Here is a 15287-nt window from a genome sequence, read left to right as displayed (position 1 = left end):
TATTTCTCTAGAGAGGCTTATTTCACACCGAACCACTCTGAATGATTTTCTTTACATCTAAACCATTGAATGACTGAGTAATTTTGCAAAATCAGTGGAGTTCCCCTTTAAGTATAATGCTGTCGGAACAAAACCTTGTATCTCCAAAATGATGACTTTAGAGGAGAAGGAAAAAACATACTTTTCTTTTAATAAAAGCGAATGGAACCAGACTTTTTTCCAAGTCATTTTGGGTCGTTTCTTTTGTTCCTTTCATCATGAAATTTACACACAATGAAAAGAGCAACAGGCATTTGTCAAAAACTGAAAAATGGAGATATGAGGTTTTGTTCCGACAGCAGCGATTTAAAAGAAAATTATACAGAAGCCTCAACAACTAAGTATCACAGTGTTCACTATTTAGTGCATCCACCCTTTACCTTTATTACAGCTTCCATTCTTTTCAGGAGACTCACTTTCAGTTTTTCAAAGAAATCTGCAGGGATATTTTTTCACACCTCCAAAGTTCAGTCTTAGAAGGTGGTTGCATTTTCTGCAGTAATCCCAAACACTCTGGGCTGGTCAGTCCATTATTCTGAGAACACCAGCAGCTTCTTTGTTCTTTTTCTTTGTCTGTCTCCTTTTCTCAGTTTTAAAGATTTTCCCTTTTTATTTCACAACTTCAAAGAAAACAGTTACAATTATAACAATGTCAATTCCACAATATCTTGTAATCATCTAGCCCTGCTCCTCCCGACCCCATGACCCACCCTCCCCACCCTCCCCAGAATATTAAGGCATTCAGAGATGTGGACTGGCATGATAGTGATTCCAAAACACACCAATTAGTGTCCGGTGATTGGATCCAGAATGCAATCTTGTGAATATTGGCTGCAAAATAATAAAACAGAAAATTAGGGAGGGCCAAGCCACCTTCAACTTTGGGCCACTGAAGAGTCATCTTATTGACCCGGGGGATTTTACCGCTCCAGATAAAATCTATAATAGCCTTGTCAAGAGTCCTAAAAAAAGACTTAGGTAAGAACACAGGGAGACACTGAAATAAGAACAAGAATTTGGGGAGAATATTCATTTTAACGCTTTGAATTCGGCCTGTAAGTGATGGGGAAGATTGTTCCATCTCCGAAAGTCCTCCTTCATGGATGACATTAGAGGAGTATAATTAGCTTCTTGAATAGAAGATAAAGAACGAGTAATATTTATACCAAGGTATCTAAAGCCGTCTGGGGCCAAACGAAAAGGAATATTGGTCAGATCTACCGGATATGAGGGAAAATTTAAAGGGAAAAATTCACTTATTTCAAAATTTAATTTATACCCTGAAAAAGAGCCGAATTCCTTTAAAATTGATTGGATTGCCGAAATTGAGGATCGGGGACGACTGATGAATAATAAGAGATCGTCTGCGTATAGTGAAACTCTATGTTCTACACCATAGCGTGATATACCCTGAATCTGTGATGACGCTTTGAGGGCAACTGATAAAGGCTCCATGGCTAAAATGAACAAAGCGGGACTTAAAGGACAACCCTGTCGAGTACCACATTGTAAAGGAAAAGAGGAAGAAAACACAGAATTAGTAGAAACTCGAGCAGAGGGTGAAGAATTTATCAAGAACGGCAAAAAGGTAGTCCCACTCTAGGCGGTCAAAAGCTTTTTCCGCATCTAAAGATATAACCGCCTCAGAGACAGGAGAAGAGCTAGAAGTAAATACAATGTTCAAAAGTCTACGGATATTTGAGAACAAGTACCGACCTTTAATAAACCCAGTTTGGTCATCTGAGACGACTGAAGGAAGGACAGGCTCTAAACGTTTGGCTATCACTTTTGCCAGGATTTCATGCTCATTGCAGAGTCTCAGTGAGGTTCTTCTTGACAGCTACACATCCTTTCAGACCCACAGCGCTGAGTCGTCTTCTCACAGTGGAAGGATGGACAGAAACACCTGTGGATGTTTTCAGATCTGAAGCAGCTTGATTTTCTCCTCTCTCTCAAAGATGAAAGCTTTAAGTGCTGTTAATCTGATGGGGGCAGTTTTGGTGTCTAGCAGGTCTTTCATGGTTGTTAAGAGCCCCATTTTGCCTGTAGCTTTTAATATTTTTTTCTCCTGCATTTTTCCATCTTGAATTTTCACTTCCATCGTACATCTAATCTGCTAAAAAAACATCTCCTTAAGAACATGTACTTAATGGCTTAATGACTTTTGTCTAGAAATTAAATTAAAAAAGGGTGGTCACTGACTTTTACTGTAGTCCAGCATGGTAGCGTAGCATTCACAGCTTCTAGCAATTCAACATTATGTAGTGACTCTAAACAAACTGCACTACAATTTTTTGATAGATTGAAAGGGATTTTTGCCAGTGTTCTGTAAAGCTTGTCCAGTCTTGCAGTGCTAACTACTAAAGGACGCAGTTGTAGGCGGAGCCTGGATAGGTTACTTTATTCAGAGAGTGAGATCATAGAGTCTCTCCTGCAACTAAAACTACACTGTCACATCTGTCTTTCTGTGACACAGTGCTTATGTCACACTACAGGGTCATGCTTATAAATGTACCCACTTCTGTTTTTGATCATAGTTACTGTTCATACTGACACAATCTGTGTTTTTTAAGCCGATGTTCAGAATAAAGCAGTTTGTCATGCCTGGTTTTTCCACCCAAGTAATACTGTATACATAGTGAGAGTGTTTGTGTGGCTGAAATATCCCCAAGGTGAAGACACTTTGTTATTGTATGAAGATTTTTTCCGCTGTTTTTTCAGACCAAGTCATGCAGCTTTACGTGTTAATGTCACACGCACAGACTCAAAAAGAAGGTCTGGTTCATTGATTAGATCTCTAATGCAAAATCAACATTATACTGATAAGGATATGATGACAGTAGTAGATAATTCATTCACATCCTCAGAAGACGCGTCCTTCACCAAGTTTAGACTGAGTTCTCTTGAATTCTCTTGCAACGCGCTCACAATCATCAGATTCATCCACTCGAGGAAGGGGTTTGAAGCACAGCCCATGATAAAAATTCTGCGCTTTGTTTGTAATTACACATTTCCACCAAAACCAGGTCGCTAAATCCCCAAAACTTACATGGTGCACCTTCATTGTTTAATTCCCAATAAATTTGAATTTACCCTTTTCCCCTCTATTTTTGTTTTCATAAACATGACATGAGGTATGCATAAAGGTGGGGGAAAATTCAAGTAGGTGGACCAGTTAGCTAACAAAAGGAGAAATTTAAAGGCGAAAAATGTAAATATTGTAAAATGTTAAATATCATTATACCATTTCAAAAGTTTGAATTAGTTTCAAATGAAGGCTTACAGGCCTTAAATATGGAAAAAAGTGCATCCTTTTTGAATATTATTATAATCTTTTATAACTTTCCAAAATCAATGCAGTTGAATCGACACCTTCAGATCATTGCATCACAATGTATCGATGCATTTCATAGTACAGCATAAAGGAATTCCACTATAAGCATCTGTCTTGAACATATTTTAATTAAATTGAGGATACATAATTACATAAAAATCAGATTATATCCATATCATTATATATATAGTATATATATGTATATATATATATATATATATATATATATATATATATATAATGATATGATATAATCTGATATATATATACCCACCACACATATATCATATATATATATATATATATATATATATATATATGGTGGTGTATTAGTGTGTGTTGTGCTGTACGAGTGGATCAGACACAGCCGTCACAGGACGCTGTTGGCTGGATATTTTTAGTTGGTGGACTATTCTCAGTCCAGCAGTGAAACTAAGGTGTTTAAAAACTCCAGCAGCACTGCTGTGTCTGATCCACTCAGACCAGCGCAACACACACTAACACACCACCACCACATCAAGTCTCCACCCAGGAATACAGAATTTTTTTTTCTTCAAATACTTGTATGATTCTAAAATTCAGTGATATATTAAACATCCAGCAAAGTTTGATAATATGATAATACACTGCTTTAAAAACACATCAGACCTATCTGAGAAACTGTGTGGGCGTGGTCCTAATATTTGAATGAACGTTCTTAATTGACGTCCCGCAGTTCAACACTCCAGGCCTACTATACCACTGAAGCAGAACTAAACAAAGCAAACAAATGGGCACTACATTTACAGGTGCTGACTCACCCTCTCTGCCCTCTCACTGAAGACGTTATCCAGATTTTACAGAGCAATGCGTCAAAGAAGGTATGTTTCTTTTTTTTTTACTTTACTGCTGGACTGAATTTGGGAAAGCATCGGTTATTTATTGGACATATTGTACAATTTCAGTCATCATAAAGCATACACTGTTCATGTATACTGGGTTCCGACAAGAGCAAGATTAACCTAATTAGAAAGAAAACATGGATTAAGGTTCCTTGGAGCTTCAGCTGAAATGCACTAAAATGACTTACAGTGCAGTGTTAGGTTTAGATGTTGTGTGGATGTGGTACACATACAGAATCAACCAGGCGATGTCCCACATAACATAATTCAATTGATGCTAACCTAAATGCGCTACAGAGTTACACCCCAGTCTCCTTCTTTCATTTCAGTCAAGGTTACAAATCTGAAGTGAATTACCCCGACCCCAAAGCCCAAAACCAGGAAAGAGGGGTTCGGTGAATGTGGTCTGGATTCTATGAATGAGGGTCATTGTGTCAGAAACATTGTAGAAGGCCAGAGTTCCTGCCCTGTGATCCAAATAAACACCTACCCTGTAGGAGCAGGAGTCTATGGGAATATCAATCTCACTATAAAGGTGCTGGAAACGCCAACTGTAATATGTGCAGGCCATACACCAGGACTGATCACTGCCTCCAAACCTGTTTTTGTTACAGTCTTTTCTATTGATGCCTTTGTATGCTACTGCTATATCAGCTTGATAATCACTGCTCCACTCAGCCTCCCAGTAACAACGTCCAGACAAACCTTCTCTGCACAGAACCTGTCCGCAAAGATGGAATCTTTCTGGATGATCCGGATGGTCCTGGAGCTGTTTACTGTTGCAGAGCGTCACCTTCTTGTTCTCCTCAGATAGCTGGAGGTACCAGCAGACTGTGTTTGGATCCAGCGTGAGATCACAGGCATCTATCAAAGAGAAAATCTTAAATTTGTAAGTTTGTGCAGTATCAAAACATTAGTTTGTATTTTGGGTAACATTCAGGGTGTCAAAGTTAACTTTGTGTGGCTTGTTTACCCTGTGACTTAACACTATCATTGTGTGTGTTTGGCAAATCACTGTATATCTCACATAGTAAGAACTCCTCTCGGGTCTTGGGATCAGGAATCAGGACAGTCTGGATTTTAGTCACTGTGTAAAAAACAAAGACAAGAAAGGAACAGCTAGTTTACATATATACAGTACAGTACATACACACACTGTACAGTAGCCAGAGTCCAGACTGCCACATCATTGAATGTGTGGTTTGTATTGTGTAGCCTAGACGAAAGCTGGGCCCAACTCAATGACCAAACAAAACCTACACACTTGTGTGAATCTTTCCGCTTACCTCTAGATATCTTTTTCACTTCCTTCTCATATGTATCTTCTATTCTGTCCTTCATTTCCGCCATCGCTTTTCTTATATCCTCAAATGAGAAGTGTGGATCAACATTGATGCTGGATAAGTCTGCAGTCCCGGTAGGAGCGGAAAGAGACTGGACACTCTATTGAAAGATAGAATACATGAATAGATGACAAACAGCTTTCAAGAACTCAAGGGAACTCCAGAGTAGTTCCATTAGAGAGCACTTTGTGAAGGACGCCCCTTCTGTAGATGATGAGAGTCAGTGATGTTACCTGGAGGAAATGGATGTGATCCTCTGAGTGTGAAAGCTGCTCCAGCTCAGCGTCTCTCCTCCTCAGATCAGCAATCTCCTGCTCCAGCTTCTTCAGAAGCTCTTCAGCCTGACTCAGTTCAGTCTTCTCCTGAGCTCTGATCAGCACTTTCACCTCAGAGCGTCTCCTCTCAATGGACTTAATTAGTTCAGTAAAGATCTTCTCACTGTCCTCTCACTGCTGCCTGTGCAGAGCGCTGTTAGGAGACACACACAGAGGAGGGGCTTCATCTGAAGCAGCTCTTTCACTCAGCTCTTATAGACTTTAAAATAGAGGCGCATGTAGAACCAGAAAAGGTACATGAAGCAATAATATTGAAGAACCACTTTTGGTTCCCTAAAGCACTTTTCAGTACATGGTTAAAAAAAAAAAGGTTGGTGCCAAGAAGAACCAATTTTGGTTCCATAAAGAACCCTTAATGGTTCTTTCAGAGGGTCTTTTTGGATCCCTAACTGATTTCTACAAAAACCAAAACCGTAAAGTTCTTCAGATTCAGACTGTTTAACTTTGTGATGAAACCAAACCAAAGGGAAACACAGGAGCAACCAGACTAAACAATAACCTGAATAAGCTCAAACACTTCAAAAGTTCAAGCTACCAAATTTAGCTAGCTTGATAGCTAAACAGACAGATTTCTAGCATTAGCCAGCTAATTAGGTAGCTAGTTAGGACATTGGGCCTCATTCAACAACCGTTCTAAAGAAGAAATCTTTTAAGATTTCTTAAAACCCACTTACGCAGTTTTCATGAAGATTCTAACATTCAGCAATGTTTTCTTATTTGGGATTTGTTCTTAGGTAAGAACAGTGTCTACACACTCAAGAGTACAAAGATATGAACAATTCTGCGGTTAAAGCTCATGTCATGAATCTGACGTAGACTTTTTCTTAGAATCTTTCTCAAGAAGACATTTAAGAAAAAATGTAAGAAGATACTGATGAAAGAAGCCCACAGTTCACAAAAACCGAAAGGACCACTGCAACTTGTGCACATACTGTAAAGTGGGAAGATGGAAGATGAGTGAAACTACAGTGGAACAAAGGACAATTTCTGATCTTTCACATCCTCAATTTATATCAATTAATTTATGAATTCACAGTTACTTCACTTTACTTCAAGTTCTAAATGACAGACATATGCAGGCCAATCTTGAGAGCTGATTAACAATTGAGAAAAATAAGAAACTGCCTTGTTCAACTGTCTATTCTAAAGTAAATATAGGCTCCTATGTATAATTTTGTTTAGCCTGGCTCTGTTGATGGGATAGAGGTATGATTGGCGCAGGCCTACAATCTAGTGGTCAAGCGTTATTTGATGTTACCACACATTACTCATGATCAAAAAGCCAGCAACTATTTTTTATATTTTAAAGTTAATTTTTTTCTATCACAAAAGAACATTCCACGTCAGACAAATGTTATATAACATTTACTGTTTTTATTCCAAAGCCAAGAGCCATTTTTATGGTTTTATATCTGTTCTGGTCAGTGTACTTACCCTAAGAGTGTCCAAAGCCTGTCTCAGTTCTTGCAGCTTCTTCTCTCTCTGCTGGATTCCCTGTTGCAGTTCCTTCTGGGTTCCTACCAACTGTGTCTGTAGGCATAAAAAAAAAGAAAAAAAAATCACATTCATATTTTGTCTCTCTTAAAATTGACAATGAACATTTGGTTTCTCATTAACCCGCTGTGGTTTTAACTATTTCTCACTTCAAAACACAAAGGAAATTGACCAAATTTTGATTTTGATCACAATCTTCTCTAAACATTCTGTCCTCCGTCAAGTGAAGGAGAACTCCTCACAACAAACCTGCAGTGAGAACAGGCCTGGAAATACATTAGTCAGAATTATTAGGCATAACATATAAACAAAACATTCTATATGTATACATGGTAATACCTTATTTTGAGTGATCTTTTGTAGATGATTAATAAACTCAACAGATTATCAATAACACATCAACAAAATATCAGTGAAGCAGCAGTAGTGAAGCATCTGAATACACTGAAGTAAATATCTTGATGTTCTGTTGATACATTACTTACATTAAGTAGATGTATTTTTAATATGTTCCTTTAATTACCCAAAACCTAACTTTACCAACCTTACCCAAATCCTAACCCTCACCCTGGCCCTAATCCTAACCCTAACCTTAACCTCAACCCAAAACCCTATATATATGTGTGTGTGTGTGTGTGTGTGTGTGTGTACATATGTTGTTTTTTTTTTTTCAATTCTCAACTGTCTTAGCTCTACATACTATAATATGAAAAATTATCCTTCAACAGTGCAGATAACTCAGAGTGTTTTAGCACTGCTCAATCATCCTGCACTGACATTGTTTGCTAAAAGTTTAAAGTCCAGTTGGTGTGGCCTTCATGATTCATCTGCTGTGCTCGTGGTCTGATAGACAAATGAATCAGGAACATTGAACAATAATCATTTTTAACGGAGTTTATGCTCTTCAGAAATATAAAGCTGGGTTGTGAGTTGTTGGATGAGCGACACCTGAAGTTCCTACCTGTTTCTCGGTTCTTTCTGCCGTGGCTGAGACTGTATCGTGGCCTTTGTGTTCATCCATCGTACACAAGTAACACAGAATTGTCCGGTCAGTGCGACAAAAAATCTCCAGAAGCTTATCATGTTGAGAGCAGATCTTCTCCTGCAGATTCATGGAGGCTTCAACCAGTTTGTGCTTTTTGTAGGCAGGACATTCATAGTGAGTCTGAATATGAGCTTCACAGTAAGAAGCCAGACACACCAGACAGGACTTAACAGCTTTGAGTTTTGATCCAGTGCAGACGTCACACTCCACATCTCCAGATCCAGCAGGAGATCCAGCAGGAGGAGCAGCTTGGAGTTTCGTCTTCCTCAGACCCTCAGCTAGTTCAGCCAGCATGGTGTTCTTGTTGAGAACAGGCCTTGGAGTGAAGCTGTGTCTGCACTGGGGGCAGCTGTAGACCCCCCTCTGATCGTCCTGAGCCCAGCAGTCCTTAATACAGTCCAGACAGAAGCTGTGACCACAGGGAATAGTCACTGGATCCTTCAGTAGATCCAGACAGATCGGACAGTTGAAGGAGTCCTGAGATTTGAGGAGGGCGTCTGCCATGTTACTGCACTCTGAGAAAGATGTGAACAGACTGAGCAGAGAGAGAGAGAGAGAGTGAGAGAGAGAGAGAGAGAGGAACAGAGAGGAACAGAGAGAGAGGAACAGAGAGACAGAGAGAGAGAGAGGAACAGAGAGACAGAGAGAGAGAGAGAGTGAGAGGGAGAGAGAGAGGAACAGAGAGAGAGACTTTACTTGCGTTTCTCCAGAAGTGTGCTCTGTCTGAGGGAGGGGCTTAGGCTAGGGTTACTTAACATGACAGACGTTGCAAAGATGTGACTTTTACAGCTGTCAGAGCACAAACATGTGATTTGAACTCCACTTCATATGTGGTCTTGGATTGGATACACATCCTACATGTGGTCATGTGATCATAATAAAATAGTGTGTTTTATTGCTATACTTCACTGTACATGCGCACACTGCTGTCAACTACCGCTTACCTCCAATTCCATTTCTTTTAGTTTAAATATTTGCTTTTCCTTCTTCTGGCTGAAATGTTACACTCCAGACCTGATCACTCTTTTCCAGGCCCCTCTGGAGAAAAGAGCTCAAGGGTTGTGTGTTTATATGTGTGTTGAACAGGATATCTGTATCTGTGTGACTCCTCCCTTTGAGTTTTCAAAGATGTATTATGTATTTATGAGAAGGAGATGAAGAAATTGGTTTTAAATGAAATTTATTTATATGGACAATTACATTCATTTCAAGAAACTAAATTCTGCTCTTGTTTGAGATCCTGAAACACATTTTATAAGGAATGATTACAAAGAGGGCAGAATCCGTGTAAAAAAAAAAAAGAAAAGCCGAAGAGAACAATGAAACAGATTGATCACGTAGTTTCTGAAACATGCTTAATTTTTTGATGAAAGCTTGATTATATAGTCCTTGTATGAATCTGTCTACACTCTCAGAAATAAAGGTACTGTACTGTCACTGGAACCGTGCCCATCTAGTCACTGGGGTCGCACCCTCAAGGGTACATCTCAGTACCTTGTCAGGAAACATAACTGTACCATCATCCATTGAAATGATATTTTCTGAGTTGTATTGACTGCACACACCCCGTCTCGTCTCCAGGCTTTTATTGTTCAGTTCTACAACATTAGGTAATTAAAAGGTACAAATATGTACTTTTCACCTGGAAAAACTTATTTAAGGTACACAATCGGACCTTTAAAACCACTGTTGTACCTTTGAGAGAACATTTACATTGTTTGTACCTTGATGAACAAAAAAATGTTCCTGCACAGAACCTTTATTTCTAACAGTGTACATAAAGCATGAGAATAAGACTGACTGTAACGGCGACTGACTAACCCTAACCCTAAACTCAGGTCACTCCATCATCAGCTGACCCACATTGCAGCCTGGCAGCGCTAACACAAGCTCGAGTTTTCAGCGTAAACAAACTGAAATTAGTGATTCTTTTACAACCGGTCCAAAAACTGAATGTGAGAGAGTCAAGACAGGAGAAGAAAGGAGGTCGTCTGCCGACATACATGCATGTGCAGTCGGCCGCAGAGATGATGATGGTTGTTGTTGCTCGATGATAGATCAGGGTGGTGGGAAGGACAAAGATATTGGTTAGCATAACTTGTTTTTCCCGGCCGCTGGAACACGGTGACGCAACCAAATGTCAGATGGCATTTAGAGGCAGGCATAAGCCACTGACCAAGGACATTAATGACCAAGGACATTAATGACCAAGGACATTAATGACCAAGGACATTAATGAACAAGGTACAAAACATCTATTTTAATTTCAGACTGACTTTTAAAAACCGTACAAAGCCCAGATTTTAATGCAAAAATTAGAGAACATCCAAAACATATGTGTTAAAATCAACAATGGAAGAGTGGATGGCTGTCCCACCTTGGGGTTTATCAGAAAGTGGTGGACAGTGTCTCCAGCACAATACTTCAGTTATTTATCCAAAAGGTGGCCCTCCAAGGTATTCAAATATAAAAACTTTTGTTTTGTTTTGAACCACATGTATCCTCATATTTTAGTAGTGTAGTTTTAGAAATAAGAATATGTGAACATGTTGCTTTCATTTGTGATTAACAGCAGAAAAGGCCTTGATGTGAGGTGTTTAAACTCATCTCTTCAAAACTCGCTCATATGACTAACAGTGATCACAAATTCGAACAGAACTTTTCTTCGACTTCATTCCAAAGCCGGCATAGAGGGGCTGAGTGAATGTGGTGCGGACTCTGTGGAGGAGGGTCATTGTGTTAGAGACGCTGTAGAAGGACAGAATTCCTGCCATGTAATCCAGATACACTCCTATTTTGGAGGAGCATGGGCGTACACTGAGATTCATCTTACCCTGATTTTCTCTGAAATACAAGTTGGAGTCAAGACACTCCAGACTCCACGATTTATTATCGGACCCAAACTCACTTTGAATGATTCTCCCCTCCTGACTGACGTCTTTATATGACACAGCTATAGAAACATACCCACTGATCTCAACTTCCCAGTAACAGCGTCCAGACAGATTCTCAGTACAAAGAACCTGGCACCAGTTCTCTGGATAAGTTGTATAAGTTATACTGCCTGACCTGTGAAAACTGCTGTGATAATAACGCTCTTTTTCAAACAAATCCACTTTCTTGTTCCCTCCACCCAGACGAAGATTTCCATGTACCATATTGGGATTTAGTGTGAGCTGATAGAAACCTGATGGGGAAAAAAGACAAGAGTTAACATATTTGTGGAAATACTAAAACACTTCTTATTCATAACTAAAATACTTCTTATTCATAATCTTATGAATTCCTATTGTTGTTCTTTAACATACAGTCAAATTTAATGACCGTACATTTGCAGTGTTGGTCTTTGGTACACAGCTGTGCATTTTAATTTAATTTTGGCTGTGCTGAGAAAGACAAAGAAAACGTCCAAGAATAGTGGGCATGTCTTACTATATTGCAGCAGGACTTTGGTGTAACACTGGATGCTAGTTTATCATTCTAGTCCCATATCAGTAATATCTATAAAGACTGCATTCTATTACTTAGACACAGACTAACCCTACAAGATGCTGAGAAATCAGCTTTATAATAACCAGGCTAGACGACTAAGAAGTGTTACTGACTGGTTGCCCTCCTGTCTGTCCAAATTTAGGCATGACGCAGGGTGGATGGTTGCAGCAGACATACTTCATTTTCTAAAACAAGACCGACTCAAACAAACCAAAAACGTTTTACTTTTACTCTACTCTCTGTTGGTCTGCCTTCCTCTCTGCTCCTTTTAAAGGTGGCTGTGCCACTGATGTCAAACCATGAACCAAGATGGAGTTAGAGAGCTGGACTGTCACTGTCCCTGTTCTGCAGCAGCGCCACTGAACTACACTTGTTGTTCGACCATAGTACCTGTGCTGCAGAATAGGAGGCGGGGCTCAGGAGGTAGCGCTTGGTGTTTGGACGCTGGCCTCGTGCTGTTCCCACAGCTCTCGCCTGCACCGGGCACACAATTTTCCACATAGCCCAAATGTGGTTGATGTTAAGTAATGTTTAACTAATTGCACTTCATTTCCACACGTTTGAAAAAGGGAGTGATGCTCTACGAACCGCTTCAGCAACACACTGTTCATCAACTGTTCAGCCCTGATGTGCACAGAGTGCTGTGCGTGTCTGTACCTGCTGCTGAGAACTCATTTCATCCCGCAACTTTTGGAAGAAACCAATACCACGAGGGTGTGTGACTTTTTGACATAATTAGAAGAATACAGTTAAAATACCTTAGAAATGGGACAGCTGGCAAAACTTGGCAAAATTAAGAGCAACTGTCTTAGAAATAGTCTTTGGGAAACCAGAGATAACAACATTCAATATCTCAGAATGAAGACAAACTCCACAGGTCAGTAGAGCATGACATGCCCTTTCCAAAGAGCCCTGGATCGGAGATACGGATCTTGACATCATCAGGCTCCTCATCTGCTGTCTTCTCTGAGGCATACATAATGTTAGTGTCTTAATCACGTAATCAGTGGCTAGTCGACATCAAACTGTAGCTGTACAGTAAAGTCGACTAGTCAACTAGTCTGTGCAATCTGTAATATACATTGACGTGCCCTTCATACATAGGTTAAATGAAGGTAGGGATAAAGCCCCTAATAAGCCCACCAAAATCTAAGTAAACATTTTTTTCATACAAATTCTTCAGTTTACATTATATTAAAAACTCCAGCAGCACTGCTGTGTCTGATTCACTCACACCAGCACAACACACACTAACACAACACCACCACGTCAGTGTTACTGCGGTGCTGAGAATGATCCACCACCCAAATAGTACCTGCTCTGTGAGGGTCCATGGGGGTCCTGACCACTGAAGAACAGGGTAAAAGGGGGCTAACAAAGTATGCAGAGAAACAGATGGACTACAGTCTGTAATTGTAGAACTACAAAGTGCACCTATATAGTAAGTGGAGCTGATAAAATGGACAATGAGCTTAGAAACAAGGAGGTGGTCATAATGTTATGCATTTGCCTACTTGGTGGCTGTAATATGAACAACTCAAAGTATCAGATAGCCAAGCTAAGTACAGACAAGGTGGGCTTCTTTTTATTACGTTGTTACGACTTAGCCTACTGTAATTACGTTGGAAAGCTTGTCTGGTTCAAACAAGTTAAAACTATATTTAATTAATTGTATTTTGCATTGGTTTGCTAGACTTTTTTGCGACTAGTCCATCAGCCAGTTACAATCTACAAAGGCGGTAGCTGTAACATTTATAACATGAAACATATGTACTTGTGCCAATTTCACAAAAGGAAGGTACCGAAAAAACTAAATTTACATAGATATTTGTAGCAGATATGTGTAGTTTGCCTGCACAAACATAATAATCCTACTCAAACATTATTTTGTAATATTCAGCCATCATTAAATTTGTTTTAAGTAGCAGAATAGGGCCAGTCCTGACCTGGTATCCTTTAAAGAGATTGGCCAGATCCAGGCAGTCATTCAAAATGGGTTTGGGCTTAGTCTGTGTTCTGGAATCCTGCTGTGTACTTTTTTTGCTAACTGGGAATCAGTGTGACAAGAAAATGGTCCTAAATCTATTCACTACTTATGAGCTTGTATGGAGGCAGGACTGTGAATGTATTGAGTGAGTGCAACGTATTAATTTCTGTTACTCACATTTCAAGAATTCCTCTCTGGTCTTTGGTTCAGCAGGCTGGACAGTGAGAACTATTCAAAATAAAAACAAACATCATAAATTCTCTTACTCTGTATCACTCATTCACTACCCCTCCTCCCCTTTAAGTGCTTGTAAAGTTAATAAAAACTAAGAATATCGCTTAATTCACCTGCCATTTACACCAGTGACCAGAGTCATCACTACAACAAACAAACAAAAAAATCATAGTGTTGGAGACTTTGTCATTTGTTATACCTTTAAATATTTCATTCATTTCAAACTTGCTGAACCCATTCAGTCATTTCATTTCAGAGACCAACTTCTTCACAAACTCTATAGAGAACTGGGGCTTGGTATTGATGCTGGATAAGTTAGTAACTGCAGAAATTGCAGGGAGAGACACGTAACTCTGAGGAGAGATAAAACACACAAACACAAAGAGTTAGAATGAATTTTTTGAGCTCCAGTACACTTTCCTGATAGTACGTTCCTCTGATGATGAGAGAGTCAGTGATGTTACCTGGAGGAAACAGACAGGATCCTCAATGTGTGACAGCTGTTTTAGCTCAGCATCTCTCCTCCTCAGATCAGCAATCTCCTGCTCCAGTTTCTTCAGGAGCTCTTCAGCCTGACTCAGATCAGTCTTCTCCTGAGCTCTGATCAGCTCTTTCACCTCAGAGCGTCACCTCTCAATGGACTCAATCAGGTCAGTAAAGATCTTCTCACTGTCCTCCACTGCTGCCTGTGCAGAGTGCTGTTAGGAGACACACAGAGAGGAGGGGCTTCATCTGAACTTCCTCACTTCCTCACGGTTGGTGGGGTTGGAAAGTGACCCAACACTGAACTCCTCACTGGATGATCTGAGGAGAGCCAGACTACCAAAATAGTTTCTCCAGTGTTCAGTTAATGTTTTGGTCAGTGTACTCACCCTGAGATCTTTCATCACCTGTCTCAGCTCCTGCACATACTTCTCTTTCTGCTGGATTAACTGCTTGCAGTCTTCTCGGTTTTTGTTTAACTGATTCTAAACAAACAAATAATATATTTTAGTCATACATGCACAGTAGCAATGAAGTCAAGACCATGCCTCTTAGACCTGACCTCTGTGAATCTTCTTCTCTTTGCAGTAAGACGGGGTGGGAAGTATGACAATATTTAT

At 39.7% G+C, this 15287-nt stretch overlaps 1 pseudogene; it reads right to left on the bottom strand.

Annotated features, from left to right (window-relative positions):
• Window positions 1-3925: 3925 nt before the first annotated feature.
• Window positions 3926-15155, bottom strand: LOC118813123 (annotated as a pseudogene).
• Between the last annotated feature and the right edge of the window lie 132 nt (window positions 15156-15287).

The sequence above is a fragment of the Colossoma macropomum genome, unplaced genomic scaffold (genome assembly GCF_904425465.1).
Source record: "Colossoma macropomum unplaced genomic scaffold, Colossoma_macropomum, whole genome shotgun sequence".
Classification (NCBI taxonomy): Eukaryota; Metazoa; Chordata; class Actinopteri; order Characiformes; family Serrasalmidae; genus Colossoma; species Colossoma macropomum.
This window is presented reverse-complemented; position numbering and strand designations above follow the sequence as displayed.